Here is a 26,116-nt window from a genome sequence, read left to right as displayed (position 1 = left end):
TGGGAGCTCAGCTTGCTAATGACCACTCACAGCCACCTTCACCCTATACAAGGTGCTGGATCAAGTTCCTCAGCGCTGATAATAGCTCCAGCTTTGCTCTAGCAGTTCCAGTCTTAACGAGTGATCTAGTTAATGGTGATCTGTTGTATGATATCTGGTGTGGTGTGGAAATATCCCTGTTGTCAGTTTATTTCTTCCTTTTACCTTTTTCTTCCTTTGTACGTAGAGTCTCTCCCCTGTGTCTGATTGCAGTGTACATGTGTTTTTCTTTTCCCCTGTCTGGGTTATTTGTGGGGTTTGTTACTTTTGTCCCGGCCCTCCCCAGGGGTGCGGGAGAGGGGGTGCTAGATCAGAGTATGGACAGGAGTTAGGGTCACGCTGGCAGTCCAGAACTCGCTACCATTGAGCCTACCTCGGGGATAAGGGACATCACAGAGTTCCCAGTCTGAGGGGCAATATAGGTGCCCATGCTCTGTTACCCATCATTCTCATGACACTGGTCCAATGACTTATATGGCTCAGTGTGATCCGAAAAACAGATACAACTCATGCTGTGATTTTTTTGCTCGGACTGATTCGGACTTGTGCACAGACCTATACAATAACATTGGTCCGATTGTGATCCAATGTTTTGTGTGAAAGCATTCGGACTGGAAATTCGGTAGCATAATCAAGCCCATAGAGTGTGAAATAGAAAATTAATACCCATAATTCGTTCTTCCAGCATTATTGGTGTTGGAAATTATTTTCCCTCATTTCCAGCTTGCGTTGTCAGTGGCTTTCCAGCCCTAAATAGAAAGTACACAACATTTGGAGATGGAGTAAAACTCAATGCTTAAAATAAGTACTATTTTTTGGGCAGAATTCCTGTTCACAGCAATAAATCAATTTTTTTTTTTGACCGAGACCAGGACAAATATATAGAGCAATGTAAAAGTTGTGGTTATTTATCTAAATAGCCACAGTAAATATAAATAATGCAAATCATTTGTATTGTATCCCATTATTTCCTGCTATATAGACATAACTTTGATAGAAAGCAGGCGGGGAAAAAAAATGCCGAGTGCGTAGAGACTGATTATAATCTGTTTTTGTGATCGAGTAACTTACCCAAGGTCACAGCTCCATGTCTGAACTATGTATCTTTTTACGAGCGTGAAATAGAAATTAAAGCCCTTTTTTATGATGCGACTCTTCGGACTCAAAGTACTAAATACAGTAGACAAGGATCAGTATATTATTATAGGAGGCAGCTAGGGTATTGCATATGATCTATAGGAGAGAGTATCAAACTAATTACAACCATTTGTGTCACCACTGTCACGGTAAGATTAAGTATGTGCCCCCAGAGCTAGAAGAATGCAAGAATGGTGACAGGTCTGTCATGCCGCCCGTGACATCTCCAGATTCAGGTGTAACAACCTGATGACCTTTCCGAGGCTCGTGAGAGCATGCAGCTCTCGATTTTGCATTTTTAAATGCTCTGGGTAATTTATTTCAAATGGCTCTGAAATTGCGAGGAGGTAGGAGACGGGCTGTTTAAAAACCAAATTGTACAACAAAGGTTAATTGTACAATTAAACCGTAGTTCACATAATATATCCCCACAGCTGAGGCTTTCACAGTGTATAATAGTGGAATGAAGTGAGATAAGGAGCTACGGAGAAAGTATCTATTATGACTCACACTGCTCGGCCCTGAGCGGAGCTTATTAAGATATGGCGACTTGTCTTTTAAAATTAAACTTTTGCCATTTATTTCAGTTTTCCAAATAAAAGGCCAGTATCTCGTTTTCTTACTTTTTTTATACATTGTTTTTGTTTCTTTTTGAGGTTGGCTGAACAACACTCACTGCTCACTATGGTTTTTGGACATCAGTTTTCATGGCTTTCCCTGGGATAAAGGGAAATGTTCTATGCTATAAAGTGTAAAATTTACTTTTTTTAGCCTAAAAATGAAGATTATTTCTTTCTCGTTAAAATACTAAACATAGAAGTAGTCATTTACCCAACGTGAATTGACTGTCGTTAGAGATGTGCGAATGTGACGAGATTTGAAAATGCCAAATTGTGCAAATTTCACCGGGAAAGTCAATTCATAGCTTATTAATTCTGCAAATTAAAAAGGTTGTCCACTACTTTAACATTCATGGCCTATCCTTAGGATAGCTCATCAATGTCTGATCGGCTGAGGTCTGACACCAGACACCCCTGCCGATCAGCTGTTCTCAGTGTTAGTGGCAGCTGCAGCAGGTGACCAGAAATGCTCAATTCTGGAGCTGCTCCGTCTTCTTATAGTAGCTGAGGTCACATACTATACATCCACCTCCAATTCAAATCAATACAAGGCTGATATGCAGAACCTGGCCGCGGCCACTCTGAAAAGATAGAGCAGCTCCAGAACTGAGCATTACCAGTTGATTAGCAGGAGTGCTGGGTGATGGACCCCAGTTGATAAGACATTGATGACCTATCCTAAAGGTCACACTAAGCAACTTACCAGCGATCCCAACAACGATAGGGATCGCTGGTAAGTTGCTAGGAGGTTGCTGGTGAGCTGTCACACTGCGACGCTCCAGCGATCCCACCAGCAACCTGACCTGGCAGGGATCGCTGGAGCGTGGCTACACGAGTTGCTGGTGAGCTCACCAGCAACCAGTGACCAGCCCCCAGCACAGCGTGGAAGATGCTGCGCTTGGTAACTAAGGTAAATATCGGTAACCAACCCGATATTTACCTTGGTTACCACTGCACGGAGCTACACGTGCAGAGAGCAGGGAGCAGCGCACACTGAGCGCTGGCTCCTTGCTCTCCTAGCTACAGCACACATGGGGTTAATTACCCGATGTATGCTGCAGCTAAATGTGCACAGAGCAGGGAGCAGCGCACAATGCTTAGCGCTGGCTCCCTGCTCTCCTACTTACAGCACACATGGGGTTAATTACCCGATGTGTGCTGGCAGTGCTGCAGCTCCATGTGCACAGAGCAGGGAGCAGCGCACACTGCTTAGCGCTGGCTCCTTGCTCTCCTAGCTGCAGGACACATCAGGTTAATTAACCCGATGTGTCCTGCAGCTAGCTACATGTGCACAGAGCAGGAGCCGGCAGCACAGGCAGTGAGAGCGGGGGAGGCTGGTATCGAAGGTAAATATCGGGTAACCAAGGACAGGGCTTCTTGGTTACCCGATGTTTACATTGGTTACCAGCCTCTGCAGAAGCCGGCTCCTGCTGCCTGCACATTTAGTTGTTGCTGTCTCGCTGTCACACACAGCGATCTGTGCTTCACAGCGGGACAGCAACAACTAAAAAATGGCCCAGGACATTCAGCAACAACCAACGACCTCACAGCAGGGGCCAGGTTGTTGCTGGATGTCACACACAGCAACATCGCTAGCAACGTCACAAAAGTTGTTCGTTAGCAGCGATGTTGCTAGCGATGTTGCTTAGTGTGACGGGGCCTTAAGGATAGGCCATCAATGTTAAAGTAGTGGACAACTTCTTTAAGTGGCCTTTGTTCTGGTGTAGATCAGAGGCATTTTAAAAGTAAAGGCCACGTCTCACTAAGCAAAATCGCTAGCAACATCGCTGCTGAGGCACAACTTTTGTGACGTAGCAGCGATGTAGCTAGTGATGTCGCTGTGTGTGACATCCAGCAACAACCTGGCCCCTGCTATGAGGTCGCTGGTTGTTGCTGAATGTCCTGGACCATTTTTTAGTTGTTGCTCTCCCGCTGTGAAGCACACATTGCTGTGTGTGACAGCGAGAGAGCAACAACTGAATGTGCAGGCAGCAGGAGCTGGCTTCTGCGGACGCTTGTAACCACAGTAAACATCGGGTAACCAAGAAGCCCTTACCTTGGTTACCCGATATTTACCTTTGTTACCAGCGTCCGCCGCTCTCACGCTGTCAGTGCCGGGTAATTAACCCGATGTGTACTGTGGCTAGGAGTGCAGGGAACAGGGAGCCGGCACTGGCAGTGTGAGAGCGGCGGACGCTGGTAACGAAGGTAAATATCGGGTAACCAAGGTAAGGGCTTTTTGGTTACCCGATGTTTACCGTGGTTACCAGCGTCCGCAGAAGCCGGCTCCCTGCTGCCTGAACACGTAGCAGAGTACACATCGGGTAATTAACCCAATGTGTACTGTGGCTAGGTGTGCAGGGAGCCACTGCTAAGCGGTGTGCGCTGGTAACCAAGGTAAATATCGGGTTGGTTACCCGATATTTACCTTAGTTACCAAGCCCAGCATGCGCAGCATGCTTCCACGCGTCACTGCTGGCTGGGGGCTGATCACTGGTCACTGGTCGCTGGTGAGATCTGCCTGTGTGACAGCTCACCAGCAACCCGTGTAGCGACGCTCCAGCGATCTGTGCCAGGTCAGGTTGCTGGTGGGATCGCTGGAGCGTCGCTTAGTGTGACGGTACCTTAAGATGTAGGAAAAAGAAACCTGATACCTCAGTGCTCATCTCCACTGCTTGCTCTACTCTTTACGGACTTCAGTGCATTTTCTTATTGCCATCTTTATGCTAGACCAGGACATTTTCCCACAACTTGGCTTGCTGTGACACGTGCATTATGATGTGCATGATGACATGACATGCGCTGCAAACTTATGGCATGCACTCTAGGTCGGGACTTCCTGCCATGACTAGGCAAGGAACATATCCTCGAATAAGCCTTATTAGGTCAAGGTCTACTTTGTGATGTCAGGACCTTATGATATGCACTCTAGGCTGATTTCTGATCATGAGTAGGCATGGGATGACTACCTGCTTGCACAATGCTAGGTTATCTTGGACCTACTTGCAGCAGTAAGTCATGGTGTAAGGTGAAGACCAGCATGCAGCTGTGTCGCCCAGGGAATGGGGTACTCGGTCCCGGGCACTGTATAACTGAGGAATGTCATTTTTTTAATGGGGAGTATTTACAGGGGAGAGTAAAGTCATTTTTGTGACAACACCTGCGGATTGCGGTTAGGATGGTGGAACCGCCGCTGCTGAGGTGATTTTCCCCAGGGCTGGTGGTAATGGCAGCTATGGTTGTAGGGCTGAGCCTGGGAGAAATATGATGGAGTAATAAGGGAGGCAACACCGTGGGTTGTAGTTAACAGTCTCTACTCACTCTTGACCCTCGGATGGCTGGTTCAGGTCCCTGTAGTTCCAATGTCAGTTCATGTGTGGTTGGGTCCCCATAGTGTGGAGTGATTTGGGGCCTGACTGTCCCTTTTTGTGGCAGTCTCCTTGTCCGTACGGCAGGCAGTGTGGACCCTATAAGGCTGGTCTGTGTTCCGAACCCTGATCCTTGCTTTACTACTGGTGCCCCTGGATCTGTGGGTCAGTGAGGTCTGTGAAGGTCCCCTCACTGTGCAGGTATTTGCCAGGCCGTCGGAAACTGTCGCTTGCCCTCTAGGTGGCCATCCCCTTGTGTCCAACTAGCCAATTACTCCTGGTGTGGAGTGGAGTGGAAACTGGCATTTTGGTGTGTCTAGGTGTTGCTGGCACTAGTGTTCCAGGTTCCTGGGGGTAGTCCCTGCATCCTGGTGAGGATGCAGTTCCTAGTAGTGCCCTGAGTGGCTCAGGGGCGCTACACAGCCATTGTATAAAAAGCCATTGAGGACAGTATCGGGAAGAGTGAGCATTGAGGGTTGTATTAGTTGTTTTTTTTCATTATTTCTTTTGTGTATTATTCCCTGGGTCTTTTCAGATCTCAGAGCATTATAACAGACATGAAATTTGAGGAAAATACTAACATCAAATTTCAAACTGATATTTACCAGCCAGCTGCCATTTTTGATAAATTTACGAGTAATGAATTACAAAAATCTTGAGAATATGACTTTTTTCAAAATTCAAGAACAATTCAATTCTATTCAATAAGTTAACTCAACTCTAACTGCATAAAGGGGGCTTTACACGGTAGCGATATCGGGAGCGATATCGCTAGCGTGTGTACCCGCCCCCATCGTTTGTACAAGATGGGCATATCGCTGCCCGTCGTGCACAAAATCGCACTCCCCCGTCACACAGCTTACCTGCCGTGCGACGTCGCTATGGCTGGCGATCCACCTCCTTTCTAAGGGGGCTGGTCATTCGGCGTCACAGCGACGTTACACGGCAGGCGTCCAATAGAAGCGGAGGGGCGGAGATGAGCGGGACGTAAACATCCCACCCAACTCCTTCCTTCCACATTGGCGGTGGAGGCAGGTAAGGCGATGTTCCTCGCTCCTGCGGTGTCACACATAGCAATGTGTGCTGCCGCATGAATGAGAAACAACATCGCTAATGAGAGGGAAACGATTTTTTGTTTTAGGACGACCTCTCTGCGGCAAACAATTTTGGCGATCGTTTTAGGTCGCACATAAGTGTCACATGCTGCGATATCGTTAATGATGCCGGATCTGCGTCACTAACGACGTGACCCCAACGATAAAACATTAACGATATCGACGATAAAACATTAACGATATCGTAGCGTGTAAAGCCCCCTTTAGTCTCTGTTTTTATTTTGTCTCATTTAAAGTCTACCTGTAATTTCTGCAAAAAATAAAAAAATAAAAAATATAAAAAGCAGAGTAACATCCTAGTATGCTCATTCCACATATGTTGAACTGTCTTTTCTGCCATATGCAGCATAATTAATACGTCCTCCGCAAAGTTTAATCTGCCCAATTCCAGCCTTGCTGAAGCATTCCCAGATCATCACCGATCCTCCACCAAATTTCTCAGTGGGTGCAAGACACTGTGGCTGGTAAGCCTCTCCAGGTCTCCGTCTAACCATTAGATGACCAGGTGTTGGGCAAAGCTGAAAATTAGACTCAGAGAAGATTACCTTACTCCAGACCTCTATGGTCCAATCGGACAAATTCAACTTTGCAAAGGATGTATGAATCAAGCCGCTTATAAGGTTATCCTGGAAAAACATTTGCTTCCTTCTGCTCAGGCAATGTTCCCCAACTCTGAGGACTGTTTTTTCCAGCAGGACAATGCACCATGCCAAATAACTAGGTCAAACAATGTGTGGATGAAGGACCACCACATGAAAACGCTGTCATGGCCAACCCAATCTACAGATCTGAACCCTATTGAAAACCTCTGGAATGTAATCAAGAGGAAGATGGATAGTCACAAGCCATCAAACAAAGAAGAACTGGTTACATTTTTGCGCCAAGAGTGGCATAAGGTCACCTAAAAGCAGTGTGAAAGACTGGTGGAAAGCAGCCAAGACGCATGAAAGCTGTGATTAAAAATCATGGTTATTACACAAAATATTGATTTCTGAACTCTTCCTGAGTTAAAATATTAGTATTGTTGTTTCTAAATGATTATGAACTTGTTTTATTTGCATTATTTGGGGTCTCAAAGCAATGCATTGTTTTGTTATTTTGACCATTTCTCAGTATATACTGTACATATGTACAGAAAGCTACCACCAAAGCAGGTCAGAAAGTGGTAAAAGGACGGGACCGGAAGTGTGCACGGTGAGTATTTGCTCTTTGTTACGTCACCGCCGGAGTCTGCTCCAACGACTTCTGCTCCGATCACCAGGCGACGCCGTGTTCCTGCCGTGGATGGTGCTGGTGATGGGAGAGACGCGATGCCAGCGGCACCGGTGGGCGCAGGCTCCGATCATCCACTGGGCTGGGTTATCTTGGGATCTGCAGTACCGCTAGTTCCCCATTACAGCCCATCTGAGTTTGTGGATCCAGGCAGGCGTTACACTCTTCTTGCAAATCATTGCTCTTAAACCAAGTTACAAATTTTTAAAAATCTTTGCTTGTCTTGCAAAACGCTCTCAAACCAAGTTACTCTTAATCCAACGTTCCACTGTATAGTCGTTCTTGTTTATTCTAATCTTTCTCAAACATTCCAGGAGAATTCTACTTTACTAAAATAAATTATATATATAAACACATTTAAAATCTTAACGTGTATTTTATTTTAACTTACACTGTGTTTGCCAATGAAACCATTTACAGAGGTGAACAAACAGAATTTTAATTTTGCGGACATAGAGATACTTCAATACAAGTTGAGGAACCACCGAACTTCCGGCAATGGGAGAGTGAGATATGATCTTACAGAATCGCTGCATTAGAAGACAAGATGTATATTAGTTATTTTCTTTTGGATGATGAATTGATTTATGTACCATTTTCAATGCCCAGAAACAACCCTTTAAGGTGTCTTGCACTGTATTAGTAGAGGAAAAAGAAATCAATAAAAGAGATGTAACTCTTTAACTTTTCGTTGCTATCAGTCCACTTTGGTCATGGAGAGATTATATAGTAATCAATAAGTTTCTTTCTGGCTGCAATTATTCTATATACTCTCTGCTATGTACAATGTCAGTATATAATGAGAAAACATTACATCTAGGCGGTGCACGTTGTCTTACTCTATAAAAATGCAATGTTGAAAGTTCTAGGAAAGGAAAATAAATGAAGCTTGAGATTTTTTAAATTTTCTTCTTGCAGCCTCTTTATATTGATCTGCAATGGATCATCCTTTTCCCTCAATGCCAGACATGTTTAACATACACTTTTTATAGACCCAAACTCTCCAGTCTCTTATTTTCCCCCATTCAATTTATCCACAAGCTGCTTGTCAGCATCCCCCGCCTGCATTTTCTAATCAATGTTCTTTAATCATTTGTATCTTTCTCCAATATCCATCCTCTTTATTGCCACTTTGCCCTGCATGATGCCTGTGTCTAGTCACCCTACCTCAAAATCCAAGGGGGAAAAAGTGCAGGCGAATGCTTTATCGGCTAAAAATGAAAAAAAAAAATACACTTAATTTCACAAGATGGGCTTTTAGAACTTTCTTCCGTCAAACACAATCACTGACCTTTCAATTTACGAAGGTGGAACTTGTAAAGGATCCGAGCTCTCCATAACATATGTGATCGATCAAAGAGTAATTAAAAATAGTGCTTACGGCTCAGGGTCTTCCTTTTTATATCCCAAGAAAACTGTCACATGAGATAACAAGGCTGAGGCAGGAGATGTGTGTTGTATGTGTATGTGGCCATGACAAAATGAAATCATATATACAACCAGGTATTTCTATTGAGATGTCTTTTCTTTCTTTAGGTTGGTTCACTCGGCCTCCAATAGCTTATTTTCATGTCTGAAGTTTAAAACCTTTAAAGAAATATGCGTTTTTTTTTATTGCATATAAAAAAATTATAATTTTTGATTCCCTGGGTCTCTATTGGAGTACCTGATGCTTTTGTGGGTGGGATTTGGCAGTGATAGTCTCCTTCTCCCTCTGGTAGCCAGCGATATAGTAACTTCATGCTCTCTCTATAGATATGTAACAATGGAGAAAAAATGCTAAAGGTTACACGCACGGTATGCACTTTCTTATAAACCACCAATGTTATAGCCTCCTTCTCCCTTTGGCAGCCAGCAATATAGTAACTTTGTGCTCGCTCTATAGTTATGTAACATGTAACGGTGACCCGGGGGCACAGGAGAGTGGTCGCCAGGGTAGGTACACCCGAGTACCACTGGGACCAGAGCACCAACAGGGCACAGGGTCTTAGGTCAGGCCTCAGCTTCACGCGGCTTGGCAAATACCTGCACAGTGAGGGGACCTGCACGGACCTCACTGGCCCACAGATCCGGGGGCATCAGCAGTAACGAGAGGATCAGGGTTCGGGATATGGACCGGCCCTGCAGGGTGCACACTACCCACCGTATGGAAAAGGAGACTGCCAAAAGGGACAGTCGGGCCCCAAACCAGCTCCAAGCTATGGGAACCCAACCACAATGAGGGTGTTCGGGACAGAGCAACCGAGTCATCAAACTGGCACTGGAAATACAGGGACCTGAACCAGCCGTCCAAGGGCCCAACTGTGAGTAAAGACTGTTAACTTACAACCCACGGTGTGGCCTCCCTTCTTCAGCGAAAGTCTCCACCATATATCCCCTGGGGCTCCGCCCTACCTGTGGAGGGCTTATCACCATAGCTGCCATTACCACCAGCCTAGGGATAACGCACTCAGCAGCGATGGTTCCACCATTTTAACCGCAACCCGCAGGTGGCATCACACCGATGACTTTAATCTCCCCAGTAAATACTCCCCCTTAAAAAGCGTCCCCAGGGTAACGGAACCAGGCAACGGCCAGCATTCACAGTGACACAGCATCCCCGTAAATATACGCCCCGGGACTGAGTATCCCATAGCCCTGGGCGACACATATATATATATATATATATATATATATATATATATATATATATAAAAGAAAGATATCGCATTTTGAAAAGTTATCTCTATAACCAATGATTGAAAATAGATAGATCTCTCGAGTACCAAGAAATAATAGACTTTGATGTACTGAACCATGGCTATAACCTGACTTTATATATAGAAGTAATGGGCGTATTAGAATTATTTAATACAAAGTTAATTAATTAGCATATAACAACCCGAAACAAGCGTGAAGCCTATAGGGGCTGTACTTCAAAATTATAATTACAACAAAACTGTCTAAAAATGGGTAAATCCCAGAAACCAAAAAATTATAATATACTAATCTTTTATTAATTAAATTTCATAATACAAAAGGTTAAAAAAGGTTAAAAAATTAGCAGAAAATTAGCCTGGTAGTCATGACTGTGGACTTAATTAATCTTATATATATATACACTGTATTATGTTAATAGAAAATAGATATATTTGGGTTGACAAGATAACTATTTTTCTGCATATGCGCAAAATTATTAACCTGAAGTTAAAGCTCATTTGCCGACTATATGAATATAATTAGCAAGACACTTCCTAAATAACTCTCATGGATGTCATCTGGGAGAAACTCTATTGCAGTAATAAATTTCTAATTTAAGGTTAAGAAACATGATTTACTGCCATTGAACGGGATGATAATGCGGGAACGTGTGCCGCTGGTTAGTTAGGAACTTGGGAACGGAAGATACTTGAATGGAAATGATCTCGAAGACAAAGCCATATCGGAGAACGTCGGTCACCGTACTTTGGGGGTCAGATCATTTTTCCTCTAATGTACAGTGTAAATGAACTTAATAACTAGCTAGACAAATAACATGATATGAGGGAGTAAGAGCCATTTCCTTTTCGAAAACCAGCTTTTAAAAGCCAAGAATATATGATGTCTTCCCGTCCCACCTGCCGCATAAACCTGTCTCCGCAGCTGTGCCTTGTTCAGTCCTCTTTCTTACTGCAACACTTAAACAATTTACTCCCCTGTGAACATTACGGCTTAACAATTCTTGTTTCCCTTTCTCGCCTCCTCTAAAAGGATTCATTCTTCTATACCAAAGGCTGATCTACGAGCCCTATCCAAAATAGACACACCATAAATTAGACATTATATGACAAGGAGAATTTGTCCTCCTCCTCCGCCCGCTACCTACCAATAGTAAAATTGTGTTTTTTTTCCCCTAATATATAATTTACAGCTTCTTCCTCAGGATCCTATAAGAGACTGTAGGTAAAAGTTTCCAATGCACAATAGTTGCCATGAATCAGTTACTTAAACATGACATCCAGAGAAAAATGAGTCTGCGTGGGAGGGGGCGAGGGACATAAAGGAGATGCAAGAAAATATAAAAATATAAACTATTGTCAGTCTGAAAAAGAATAAATGATATACAGGAAAAGATATAGGCTTGGGGAAGACATTGGATTGAGAATCATCACTATAAGTGTCTAGTAAACATAAACTATTGAATTTACAGATGTAGCAAAGGTTATTATCACCAATCATATCACACCATTTTAATAATTTGTCACAGATTTTCTCGCTAAATAAGAATCTGACAGCAGTATTTGAGCCCTTAAAATATTTATAAGCATATGTAGCTCTATTACAGACAAGTCAAGCTATACTTTTACATGGCCAGTCCGTTCCTCCATTACTGAGAAATTCCAATGTCAATTTTGGTAGAGCACTGAGGTGCACATTATTCATTGTTTTGTATGTTTTAACCTGAAGAAGGCTACATGAAGAGATGAAACGCGTTTTTTTATTATATACACACATATATACTTTTTACTAAAATAATCTACCAAGACCGTCTTTATTGATATATTGGAAGCGCCGCATCTTCCCTTGAGGAAACACACTTCTTGCAGATCAGTTCCTGATGTTCCTGGTCCTCCAGCAGATGGCGATGATAGTGTTCCGCCCCCGCGTCAGCAGCTGGGCTGCTCAGATCTGGGTCCGCAGTGGCTCGAGGGGTCTCCAGACCCGGGGGTCGTTCGGCCACTCAAATAAAGGGGGATCTATGTACAGGATATGGTGTGGAAATTTCGTGATGCCACCCGTCGTGTGTGGTAAGGAAGAAGTACCACTGCTGCGGCTGGGAACAGCCGGTGGCGATGGTGTGGGCAGCCAGGTGTTTAACCCCTCCATGGGTAGGGGGGATGCCCCGGGACGCTTGGGATTTTCTGGACTATGCAGTGGGAAAGTCCTATCCACCTCGTTGCACTAGTACCCCGATTTTGGAGCGGGTGGAGAACGGATCATGAAGGCTCCGTCCTCATCGGGTGAATTACCAGGATGCCTGAAGCTACTTTCTGGCTGTGATCCACGTACCCTGTTGTGCCCTGGCCCCTGCCCGGTGATGGCACAAGGCTGCCAGCTGTCCTCCTCGAAAGTCCGTGCCCCTTGTCACGATCCCCTGTGACCGGGTCCAGCTCCTACCAGGCCCAGACCAACGTCTGCCACCTAGTAAATGAGGAGCCCAGCTCCTGATCTCTCCACTTGAGAGTCACTGCTCAACTCACTTGTGACCTTTCCTCTTGAGAGTCACTCCTCAACTGACTGTCTCCTAACACTCCTGACCTCCCCTTAACCAACCCCCCAAGTGGCAAGCCCTGTTCCCTTCAGGCCGTCCACTGGTGTGTCTGGTGGGTGTGGTGCAGAGTGTTCCTAGGGTTTTGATTAGCTTGTTCTTAGCAACACCAAAGGTCAGGGACCAGTAACCAAGGAGGAGGTGGATATCATGCAGAAGGGCAGATTGCACAATACCCTGTGACGACCTGATAGGCCAGGGCGTCACATTAGTACGCAGATGTTGTGGAGCAGTGAATAGAAGTGTCCTTCTCTGGCCCCCCTCATATACGCTCACTCCTGGATTCTTAGCCATGACTGTGATGGCAGCCTAAGGCCTACTGGAGCCATCTAGATCATACAGTATATAATTCAAAACTTTGGTAGTGCAAAGTATAAAATCAGCAATCAAATGAGTCTTAGGTCCATAGTCTGTGGTCAAATGAATGGCATCATTCAAAACTAACACTCATCACAGAAAAAATTAAGCCCTAGGCAGTTATATTGACTGAAAATAATAAAAGTTCTGGCTTTTAGAAAATGAAAACGAAAAAAATGAAAGCCAAAACATGAAAAACTGCATGTTCATAAAAGAATTATGTTTTTTAAATAATTCAATTAATAAACTGCTATCATCTGTACTTCAAGTTATTATGTTCTGATATTCAGCTAAAGGCAGGCAAATTGCATTGTTTTGGGAGTCTCTTATCACACATGAAATTTTTACAGAAATTAAGGCAAATCTCAAAACTTTTAAAGCAGGAAATGTTTTTTTTTTTATATAAATATTAAAGTTTAGCTATTCCTTTAAGAACATTGTTAAGCTTACAGATTTTGCTTTGGATTCAGATGTAACCCACAACAAAATCAGCAAATATTGGGGCAGATTGCAGATCCTAAGCACTGGAAGATTTAGGTATCCCTATGCTATGACTTCATACTTGAACACAAAGGTCCAGCACAAGACAACCACATTAGGACCCAACTTTGGAACTAATCCTAAGGCACTGGGAAGTTATTTTATTTTTTCGGGGGGTGATTTGGAGTTTCCCAGAGTCTTCAAGAGTGAGAGTTAGGGGTGCTTTACACGCTGCGACATCGCTAGCTATAGCTAGCGATGTCGTCCGCGATAGCACCCACCCCCGTCGTTCGTGCGACATTTGGTGATCGCTGCCGTAGCGAACATTATCGCTATGGCAGCGTCACACGCACATACCTTTTCAGCGACATCGCTGTGACCGCCGAACAATCCCTCCTTCAATGGGGAGGTGCATTCGGCGTCATAGCGACGTCACTGCGGCGTCTCTAAGCGGCCTCCCCAATAGCAATGGAGGGGTGCAGATGAGCGGCCGGAACATGCCACCCATCTCCTTCCTTCCTCATTGCCGGTGGACGCAGGTAAGGAGCTGTTCGTCGTTCCTGCGGTGTCACACACAGCGATGTGTGATGCCGCAGGAACGACGAACCACCAGCAGCATGCAACACCATCGATATGAAAAGGAGCGTTTCGAGCTCCTAGGAGCTTTTACTCATAGCAACCGAAACGTGTAAGAATGGATGGACGTGTTTTTAAAAGATAATTTCTTTTTTAAAAATGCACAATAAAAATATAATTTTTAAAATGAAAAAGTTTTTCGTGGATTGAAGGTATATATTAGATGGTGCTGGACAAAAACCTGATTTGAACCTTGGACAAAGTCACTCCCAAGTGCACCAATATATCAGTCTTTAACTTGGAGTATTCAGTCCTATAAGGCCAGCTCATAATAAGCCTTTTGTGGCTCACCAGTTAAATATGGGGCCCGTACCTCCACCCACAGATTCCACAGCAGCTTCTCCTGGTCTGCGGTCCTTTCAAATACAGGTAAAAATGTCTTTATATCATCCCCTGGGGTCATTTTTTGCAATGCTTGTCTTACTGCCTACTGGCTGTGGGAATCATTATCTGGTCTTGCGGGTGGGGACTGGGGAGGTCGTCCTGGTATGGATTACCTTGGCTAAGAGATCTATCTGCCGCTCAAGCACTTGCTGCTGCTCCCGCTGTTGCTGCATCTGCTGTATTAACAGCTTATTCGCCTCCTGCTGTGCTAGCTGCTGTTCTTGCTGTTGCTGTTGTTGGGACTTACACCAAATGCTTAATCAGATCCTCCATTTCGTCTGGCTGTGCCTCTTGGCTTATCAGCTGCCTTCACCCAAGAGATTCAGTTTGTCCATAGCAGTCACATGTACTCCTGGGAATCTTTCCTGCACTTCTGCACCAATTGTGGTAGATCGGCTCACTCGCTGCAGTTCGAGGTTGAGACAGAAATGCTTTTCATTTCAATTTCAACTGGTTCATTGAACTTCCTAAATCAGCATGAACAAACAAAAACAAAAACAGACATTCCGGCATAAAAAAAAGACATAAGAACATAACCATAGTTCATCCCGGGTTCCGGCTGCTAAGGTTTGGAGTTCTACTCTGCTCACAAAGAGAAACAGGGTGGAGGAACTGCTACCTCCAACACAAAGTACAAACAAATTATTCCAGAGTAGAGATGAGCGAGGCTCGAGGTTCGCCAATTTCATGTTCGAGTGATTTTGGGGGATGTTTGAGATGTTCGACGAACTCGAGCTTTTCGCTAAAAGTTCGTCAGTTCGAGTTACGTTCGAGAATGGTTTGATCACCAAAAACGTGGCTTTTCACAGTAAGGCTATATGCACACGTTGCTATCTGCATGCGTCCTGCGTCCCCAGCACAATCCCTCTCCCTTTCCTACTCAACGATCACAGGCGCCTCGCTGCATGGCTGTCACAAATCTGCGGCGTCTTTTCCACTTTTCAAAATGGCTGACGCTTCATTATTCAATCAGTTATTCCGTGCTTTCCCCGCCCACTGGCACCCATGATTGGTTGCAGTCAGACACGCCCCTACGATGAGTGACAGCTGTCTCACTGCAACCAATCACAGCCGCCGGCCGGCGGCTCTATATCATGCAGTAAAATAAATAATAAAAAAAAAAAAATGCGGTTCCCCCATATTTGACACCAGCCAGGATAAAGCCACACGGCTGGAGGCTGGTATTGTCAAGATGGGGAGTGCCACATTATGGGGAGCCCACCACCCTAACAATATCAGCTAGCAGCCGCCCAGAATTGCCGCATCCATTAGATGCGGCAGTCCCGGGACTCTACCCAGCTGATCCCGAATTGCCCTGGTGCGATGGCAATCGGGGTAATAAGGAGTTAATCATGCCAGGCATCTCCCCGAGATACCTTCCATGATTAAACTGTAAGTGAAAGTAAAGAAACACACACAGCGAAAAATCCTTTATTTGGAATAGAAGACAAAAAAAAATCCTCTTTCACCATTTTTTTAAAATCCCCAAATACCCCTCCAGGTCCGAAGTAATCCACACGACACTGTCAGCTCTGCTACAGAGCACAAGTGCTCTGTGTCCGCTCCATCCACGTAGCACATGAAAATATTCACACTGTCACCTCAGACTTCAGTCTGCTTTGCAGACCTCAAGACTATGAAATCTGCCTATGTTCCTCATTGGAGCCAGTGGCTGAATGGATAGAGCGCTCGTCTAAGAAGCATTAGTTCACGAGTCCCGGCTGTGTCGGTAAAGAATTTTTTTTATTTTCAATTTTAAGTTAATTAATTATTATTCTTTATTTACAATTGTATTTTAATTATGCACAGAGGGGAGAAGCCGGACATCAGCTGTGGGCCGCTTCACGGAATGAGGCTGCATTCATTCATTCTCTCTCTCTCTGTCTTTCTCTCTCTCTCTGTCTTTCTCTCTCTCTCTCTCTCTCTCTCTGTATTTCCTTCTCTCTGTCTTTCTTTCTTTTTTTCTGTCTTTCTTCCTGTCTTTCTTTCTTTCTTTTTTTTTATTGCACTGATGCATCAGCTGATTGTATAAAAGCCGTTCATACAATCAGCTGCTGTGTCGTGTGATTCAGGCCCTTGAACCTGACACACCATCACATCATCCGATCGCTTTGCCTTCCAGCAAACAGATCAGATGATCTTGGATCCGGATTGGACGGCACGGGACCCTTGACCCAGGATTACTGCGGAGGGGGGTTCTTTATTTCAATAAAGATGGAGTCGCTAATTGTGTTGTGTTTTATTTCTAATAAAAATATTTTTCTGTGTCTTGTGTTTTTTTATCTGTACTAGAAATTCATGGTGGTCATGTCTAATATTGGCGTGACACCATGAATTTCGGGTTTAAGGCCAGTTGATAATATACAGCTAGCCCTAACCCCATTATTACCCAGCGAACCATCCGTCACCAGGACAGCTGGAAGAGTTGGATACAGCGCCAGAAGATGGCGCTTCTATGAAAGCGCCATTTTATGGGGCGGCTGCAAACTGCAATTCGCAGAAGGGGTGCCCAGAAAGCTTGGGCACCCTGAGCTGCGGATTCCAATCCCCAGCTGCTTAGTTGTACCTGGCTGGACACAAAAATTGGGCGAAGCCCAAGTCATTTTCTCTTTAATCATTTCATGAAATTCATGAAATAATTAAAAAAAAGGGCTTCCCTATATTTTTGGTTCCCAGCCGGGTACAAATAGGCAGCTGGTGGTTGGGGCAGCCCATAGCTTCCTGCTGTACCTGGCTAGCATACAAAAACATGGCAAAGCACACATTTTTTGGGGGGGCAAAAACTCCTGCATACAGTCCTGGATGGTGTATGATGAGCCTTGTAGTTCTGCAGCTGCAGAATCACAAGACACAGCAGCTGATTGTATAAACGGCTTTTATACAATCAGCTGATGCATCAGTGCAAAAAAACCCCAAAAAACTACACACTTCTGTGCAGACTCCTGTCCGACAGCATCAGCTGATAGTTTAGCCGGCTGGGCGGTAGAAAGCCGGCCTCACCGCTCGACTTAGTGTCAGCTGATTCCGTCAGGTGACCCCATCAGCTGATCATCGCCAGGCCTGAGAGAGAGAGAAGAGAGAGAGAAGATAGAGAAAAGAGAGAGCGAGAAGATAGAGAAAAGAGAGAGAAAAGAGAGAAAAGAGAAGAGAGAGAAGAGAATGAGAGAGAGAGAGAGTGAAAAAGGGAGACAGAAAAAGGGAGAGAAAGAGAGAGAGAGAGGAGAGAGAGAGGAGAGAGATGGAGAGGAAGAGAGAGAGGGAGAGAGAGAGAGAAGGAAACAGAGAGACTGAATAAAAGAGAGAGAGAAAAAGAGAGAGAGAGAAAGAGAGAGAAAGAGAAAAAGAGAAAGGGAAGAGATAAAAAGAGAGAGAGAGGAAAAGAGAGAGAGAAAGAGAGAAAGAAAAAGAGAGAGAGGAGAGAGAGAGGGAGAGAGAGAGAAAGAGAGAGACAGAGAGTAGAGAGAGAGAGAGAAAGAGAGAAAGAGAGAGAAAGAGAGAGAGTGAAAAGAAAGAGAGAAAGAGAGAGAGAAAGAGAGAGAGAAGAGAGAGAGGAGAGAGCAATGCAGCCTCATTCCTAGAACTGCTCTGATTTTAGAGGTGTGTCCCGCGGCTCACAGCTGATGTCCGGCTCCTCCCCTCAGTGCATAATTAAATTAAATTCTAATTATAAATAAATAATAATCATTTAAAATAAATTAATTTTTTTACTGGGGCGGCCGGGGCTTGAACTCGTGAGCTCTAACCATTGAGCCACTGTCTCTAATGTAAAACATAGGCAGATTTGGTAATCTTGACATCTGCATTGCAGAGTGAAGTCTGGTGACAGTGCGGCTCCCTTCAGGTGCTACGTCAAGAGGACACAGAGCGCTCCCTGTCATTTTCATGTAGCAGAGCTGACAGTGTTGTGTGGATTACTTCGGACCTGGATTGTTGTTTGGGGATTAATAAAGAGGAAAATTAGGTGTTTTTTTGTCTTTTATTCCAAATAAAGGATTTTTCGTTGTGTGTGTTTCTTTACTTTCACTTACAGTTTAATCATGGAAGGTATCTCGGGGAGATGCCTGGCATGATTAACTCCTTATTACCCCGATTGCCACCGCACCAGGGCAATTCGGGATGAGCTGGGTAGAGTCCCGGGACTGCCGCATCTAATGGATGCGGCAATTCTGGGCGGCTGCTAGCTGATATTGTTAGGGTGGTGGCCTCCCCATAAATGTGGCGCTCCCCATCCTGACAATACCATCCTCCAGTCGTGTGGCTTTATCCTGGCTGGTATCAAATATGGGGGGAACTGCATTTTTGTTTATTATTTATTTATTTATTTTACTGCACGATATAGAGCCGCCGGCCGGCGGCTGTGATTGGTTGCAGTGAGACAGCTGTCAGTCATCGTGGGGGTGTGTCTGACTGCAACCAATCATGGGCGCCGGTGGGCGGGGAAAGCACGGAATAACTAATTGAATAATGAAGTGGCAACCATTTTCAAAAGAGGAAATGCCGCTGGAGATTTGTGACAGCCGTGCAGTGAGGCGCTCGTGATTGGTGAGTAGGAAAGAGAGAGGGATTGTGCTGGGGATGCAGGACACATGCAGATATGGAAGGTGCGCAAACTTTTAGCAAATCGTTCGCGTTCGTCAAACGACTCGAACACCCTCCCAAAATCACTCGAACATGAAATTGGCGAACTTTGAACATCGCTCATCTCTAATGCTGTGTGAACAGCCGTCCCACCCATCTCTTTGACTGTTCACAAAAATCACCACCCTTGTCATGGCCAATTAACTGTCTCAGCACCATAATGATGCTGGAGCTTCCATTCCGGGTTTCTACCTCACTGAAGCTAATAACTTCAATGAAAAATATCTCCCCTCCAAGACTTTACCATTGTCCATAATAATAATAATAATAATAAAAAAAAATCTTTATTTCTCTAGCGCCAACATATTCTTCAGCGCTTTTCAATTCAGGAGGTACATATACAAGAAAGTAGCGGTTATAGAAAATACAATAATTAGAGCAAAAAAGGACAGCCCTGCTCGTGAGAGCTTACACTCTACAATCAGGTGGGGGGGAACAGCGCACAAGTGCTTATTTACAATGCCAATCCAGCCATCTCAAGGAAATGGGGGATAGATAGAGGCTGCTTTTACCAGTCAGCCAATCTTTGAGATGCATTTGGGTGCCCTGGAGTTTGATGTGGAGTTGTGGTCTGAGAAGTCGTGGCGGGACTATGAATTTAATTTGCCTGGGGAGTGTGATAGGCCACCCTAAAAAGATGTGTTTTAGGCAGCATCTGAAGCTGAGTAAGTTGTGATTTGTCCTAACTTCTTGGGGTAGAGCAATCCAGAGGATTGGTGCAACTCGGGATAAGTCTTGGATTCGGGAGTGCGATCCAACCACCAGTCATATTCATAATGAACAAGGTAATTGATCCCTCTGTATATTAGTTTTTGTCACCACGTCTTATCTGTAACTTTGTTTCTGACATATATATTCTGTAAATTCCATCTTGCATACTGTGTATTATCTAGTGTGCCCTTAAGGCAATTACATAAATAATTTAATCATGGGCTGTTTCTTTTTTCTTGATTCCGAATCCCATGTCTGAGTTCGGCTTAGTTTTACATGCTACCTTGGCCGGTTTCTGGCCTGGTATAGTCCTGCTAACAGACTAGGCCTATATCTAACAAGGAACTGGTGGCAGTCTACTGCACTGTACCGGACTGTCAGAATTCTGTTCCACTGAGGCTAGTGAAAAGATCCTGTTGGCCTGTAGGGGTTGTGGGAAAGCTGGGTGCCACGCTGGAAGTTGCGCGGCCGACTTGGTTCCACTCCCCGTGCCTCTCTGTGAGGTGTCAGTGCTGCATTGTGCCAAGCGGACCTTATATACCCCTTGGGTGCACGTAATGTCGCATGTTGGCAACAGTTATTAGGTCATATATGGCTCCGATGCATTAGAGATATCAGAGTGGGACTGCGAGGTGCGGTTTTGTCACAGATTGACAGGGTCGCCAATGAGTGGAGGAACGTCCGAGTGACCCCCCCCCGGCGAAGTCCATGACAGGGGAAGTTAAAGAGAAGGAGGTAGGAGGGGAAAGGGCATCATAGGGGAGGAAGAAGAGGATATTACATGGGATTGCCATTATCCCCTTATTAACGCAAACAGGGCACAGCAGTCAGGGGGCATGCAGGTGAAAAACCTGGACGAAGAGAGGTGAGTAACAGTATAAAAGAAATTGTTTTGTTTTTTTTTCAATCTCCTGGCAAGTTTGAGTGCAGAATTTAACATTTATATGTCAATGACTAGTGTCCTATTTGATATAACAAAGTATTTTTCATATGTTTAGTGCCCCCTTTATATTTCCTGTTTTAAATGCTGACTACCCCATTTGAGACCTTCAGACATTTATGCAAAGCCCTTAAGGTGGAACTTCATCCAGCACATAAATACATGTACTATGGAGCGCAATAGAAAGCACAACCCTACATTCATTTATTTGTAGGACTGGAATTCACAATCAGTACAGAATAAAAAAAGTACTTTAAAAGAGTCTTGTTTTACAAAAAAAAATCCAAGGGGGAACATGAAGATGGATAACTAAGCACAAAAGAATAGACCACACAGCAATTAAACAGCTATCATAAAAAGACAAAAGGAAAATTGTATTATGCTTTACACCTTGCAGCCATGCAAGCTCCCAAAGGCACCATGTTCAACTAAGGCCTTTCCTCGTAGGAATTTTTAGGAGTGAGCCTGTAGCGTTACTAGATCAAGCTATTAAGGGATTCCAGAGGGACAAAGGTCTCTTTAATCTGGAAAGGAAGACAGCGAGAGGGAAAAGCCCTGACTGTGTTCAAATTCCTAGGTACAACGGGTATGAAACAGATTCGGAGAATAAAAGGCAGCAGCATCTCAGGCCGTTTCATGTGTTGAGGTGTCAACGATGACAAATCCTCATGTGTTGCACACTTTAATTCCTGCCATAATCTGAATGTGATCTATATCAGGGAGATATTACCGGGCTCTGTGGGCTACAAGGCTGTCAGTCTTATTAATGCCTAGTTAAAGCTGCGGGTACTAAACATATGGGCGTGGTGAAGGGTTAATTCATTTTATACAGTGATAAACTCATATTTATTAAGAATGTATCAGTGTAAAAAATGAATTAATCCTTCAAGAATAAAATTAATTAAAATGAATTCTGCCTCCAAAAATACTATATATATATATATATATATATATATATATATATATATATATATATATATATATATATATATTGTATACACTATATATATATACACAGTATACAGTACAGACCAAAAGTTTGGATACACCTTCTCATCTCTAGAACAACTGTTAAGAGGAGACTGTGCTTTGGTCTGATGAGTCCAAATTTGACATCTTTGGATCCAACCAGCGTGTCTTTGTAGTGTCTGGCGTGTCTTTGTAGAAAAGGTGAACGGATGGACTCTACATGCCTAGTTCCCACCGTGAAGCATGGAGGAGGCGGTGTAATGGTGTGGGGGGGCTTTGCTGGCAACACTGTTGGGGATTTTTTCAAAATTGAAGGCATACTGAACCAGCATGCCTACCACAGCATCTTGCAGCGGCGTGCTATTCCATCCGGTTTGCGTTTAGTTGGACCATCATTTATTTTTCAACAGGACAATGACCCCAAACACACCTCCAGGCTGTGTAAGGGCTATTTGACTAAGAAGGAGAGTGATGGGGTGCTACGCAAGATGACCTGGCCTCCACAGTTGCCAGACCTGAACCCAATCGAGATGGTTTGGGGTGAGCTGGACCGCAGAGTGAAGGCAAAAGGGCCAACAAGTGCTAAGCATCTCTGAGATCTCCTTCAAGACTGTTGGAAAACGATTTCTGGTGACTACCTCTTGAAGCACATCAAGAGAATGCCAAGAGTGTGCAAAGTAGTAATCAAAGCAAAAGGTGGCTACTTTGAAGAACCTAGAATATAAGACATATTTTCAGCTGTTTCACACTTTTTTAAGTATTTCATTCCACATGTTTTAATTCATAGTTCTGATGCCTTCAATGTGAATCTACATTTTTCAGAGTCATGAAAATAACGAAAACTCTTTGAATGAAGAGGTGTGTCCAAACTTTTGGTCTGTACTATATATATATATATATATATATATATATATATATATATAGGCCAAAGAGTTCAGGGTGAAAAATCAGCTGCATTCTGGGATAAGGAGGGTTTGCTACTAGTGGACTACTTCAAAAGGGTTCCACTATCAATGCATGGTATTACATTAAACTTTTTGACCAATTAAAGGCAGCTCTGAAGGCCAAAAGGCACGGCAAGCTGTCCAAAGGAATCTTGTTCCTGCAAGATGACACCTCCGTTCACACTGCACTGGCGACCACGGCAAAACTGGCAGGGCTGAGCTTCCAGCTGGTTGACCACCCACCTTATTCACCAGATCTAGCTCCCTCTGGCTATCATCTGTTTCCAAACCTGAAGAAAGATTTCAAGGGTTCCAAATTTCACACCATTTCTGATGCAATGGTTGATACAGATGCCTGGTGTGCGGCATAATTAAAATCCTTCTTTTTGCTAGGCTTACAGAACTTGGAATACTGATGTAAGATGTGTGTTGACATCAGTGGAGAGTATGTGGAATAAATGTAAAGTTTCATCATCCTATCTCGTTTCTTTCTGGGTAAAACCAAAGACTTATCATCAGCCCCTCGTAAAATGTCCCATATCTCTAGAACTGACATATCTAGTAGGCTCATGTACTGCCCCTGCAGCAGTCAAACTGCTCAGATCCGGTGTTGCTGTGGCTTGAGAGTCTCTGGACCCGGGGGCTTGTGGCCACTTCGAAGTGTAAAAGGGGGATATTTACAAGGGAGAGTTCGTGACGCCACCCATGGTTCGTGCTAAGGGGAGTACCGCCAGTGCCGATGGGAGTACCCGGTGGAGATGGAGCGGGGCAGCCAGGCGATGTTCCCTCCATGGGTAGGGGAGACCCCGGGATTCTAGAGAATAGGTGAGAGGATGGCGTGGTGCGGACTGTGTGGGCAGGCAGGACGCAAGGAGAGCAGTGTACTCACTCGAGCTGTGTGGATGTTGGTGCAACTATGAAGCAGACTCTGACACAGAAGTAAACCAAGTCTCTGGGTGCCACTGCCACTCTGGGGAGCTCATCCGGGAATCCGTCCTCGCTGGTATTGTCTGGTGAAATGGAACTTGCCTCCATGCACTTGTAGATAGATGTTTCTGAGTGACCCCTTCGGCCTGAAGCTGTCGGAGTCCCGCTCCCTATATTTAAATAGAGCAGCTGTGCTCTCGATGGCTGACACTTGGGATTTCTTTAGGCCGCATAAGCTGGAAAGCCCTATCCCCCTCGTTCTGTTGGTGCCTTCGATCTCTGAGCTCTTGGGGAAAGTTCATAGAGAGACTATCCTCCACAGGTGAATTACCAGGTTGCATGAAGCTACTCCCTGATCTAGGGTCCTGTACCCTGCTGTGCTCGGTACCGGTCTGGTTACTGGACTTTCCAGTGCTGACCGTTCTCTAAAACTAAGTCTGGGCACCTTTCTCCAATACCCTGTGACCGGGTCTCTGACTCCTCCGGTCCCAGACCACCGTCTGCGACCTAACTAAAGTCTCCCAGGGAGCTCCAACTCCCTCAGCTCCTCACTCTCTGAGGGCTACTTCTGAACTGACTATGTTCCTCCCACCAGTCTGCCTGACCCCTAGGTGGTTGGCCCTTTTCCAGCTAGACCACCACTGGTGTTCCTGACAGGGTGTCGTGTGAAGTGTGGCTAAGATTTGTGTGCTGCTGGAAACAATACCAGAGTAATGATCCCAGAACCATGGAGGATGAGTTCTGCACTATAAGAGAAAGGAGTGCAGTTCCCTGTGACACCCTGATAAGGTCAGAGGCATCACACTCACACAGTGAGGTGCATCTTCTGAGCCCATAGTCCAGGTAGGCACAAGGGTCATGGGCATTTGTGCAGCAGCCAGATGGAGCACAAGAAACATAGAATGCAAACTAAAAGTTTAGTAAAGTTCTGGAAACTACGGACAGATGGCAGAGGTACTGAAGACCTGAGGCAGATTACAGAGTACTGAAGTCCTCAAACAGATAGCATATTAACTGCAGACCTCAGGCAGATAGGATAATTTCTTAAAGCTTTGGCTATATAGCAGAGTTATTAATAACCTTGGGAAGAAAGCAGCTTTACTGAAGAGCTCAAGCGGATAGCTGAGTTACTAAAGTCCCTATGTGGATAGCAGAGTTACTGAAGATCTCAGGCAGATAGCTGAGTTACTAAAATCCCTGTGTGAATATCAGAGTTATTGAAGATCTGAGGGAGATAGACGAGTTACTAAAGTCCATGTGTTGATAGCTGAGTTACTGAAGAATTCGGGCAGATAGCTGAGTTACTGAACACTAGAGATGAGCGAACCGGTCGTGGTTCGACTCGAGTTCGGTTCGTCGAATGGAGGTCCCGTTCGAGTTCAGTTCGTCGAACGTTCGACGAACCGAACTCGAACCGCATAGGAAACAATGGCAGGCATTCACAAACACCTAGAAAACACCCTCAAAGGTGTCCAAGAGGTGACAAACAACTCACAACACAAAACAAACACATGGGAAAGTGACAAGGACATATACTCATGCGAAAACAAAAGAGCTGGACAAGGAAAAAGAGGAGTAGACACAGATATAGGCATGGCACGCCCTTCTAAAATCATGTAAAACACCGCAAGGTGACTCCAAGCGGAGTCTCCCTTTTTTCTAAAAATTGGGCCACACACACCCACCCCTTCAGTGGCAGCAGTTGTGCCCCAGTTGTACACTTCACAGCTAGATTTGCATCAAGCACATTCACAAATACGCCATTCTTAACCGTCCCCAGGATGACACCGGGGTAGGTAGCAAAATCTTTGCTGAACCATGACTTGTTCATCTTGGCTCCTTTTAAAAAACACAGAAAGCAAGGGTTACTCCAAGCGGAGTCTCCCTTTTTTTCAAAAATTGGGCCACACAGACACCTCATCAGTGGCAACACTTGTGCCCTAGTTGCAAACAGGATGTTTTGATTTGCATCAAGCACATTCAAAAATACGCCATAATTAACCGTCCCCAGCATGACACCGGGGTAGGTAGTTAAGTCTTTCCTGATCCCTGCTCTGTTCATTCTGGCTCCTTTTAAAAAACACAGCAAGCAAGGGTTACTCCAAGCAGAGTCTCCCTTTTTTCCAAAAATTGGGCCCCACACACACCCACCCCTTCAGTGGCAGCAGTTGTGCCCCAGTTGTACACTTCACAGCTAGATTTGCATCAAGCACATTCAAAAATACGCCATTCTTAACCGTCTCCAGGATGACACCGGGGTAGGTAGCAAAGTCTTTGCTGAACCATGACTTG

This window comes from Anomaloglossus baeobatrachus, chromosome 4 (genome assembly GCF_048569485.1).
Source record: "Anomaloglossus baeobatrachus isolate aAnoBae1 chromosome 4, aAnoBae1.hap1, whole genome shotgun sequence".
Taxonomy (NCBI): Eukaryota; Metazoa; Chordata; class Amphibia; order Anura; family Aromobatidae; genus Anomaloglossus; species Anomaloglossus baeobatrachus.
This window is presented reverse-complemented; position numbering follows the sequence as displayed.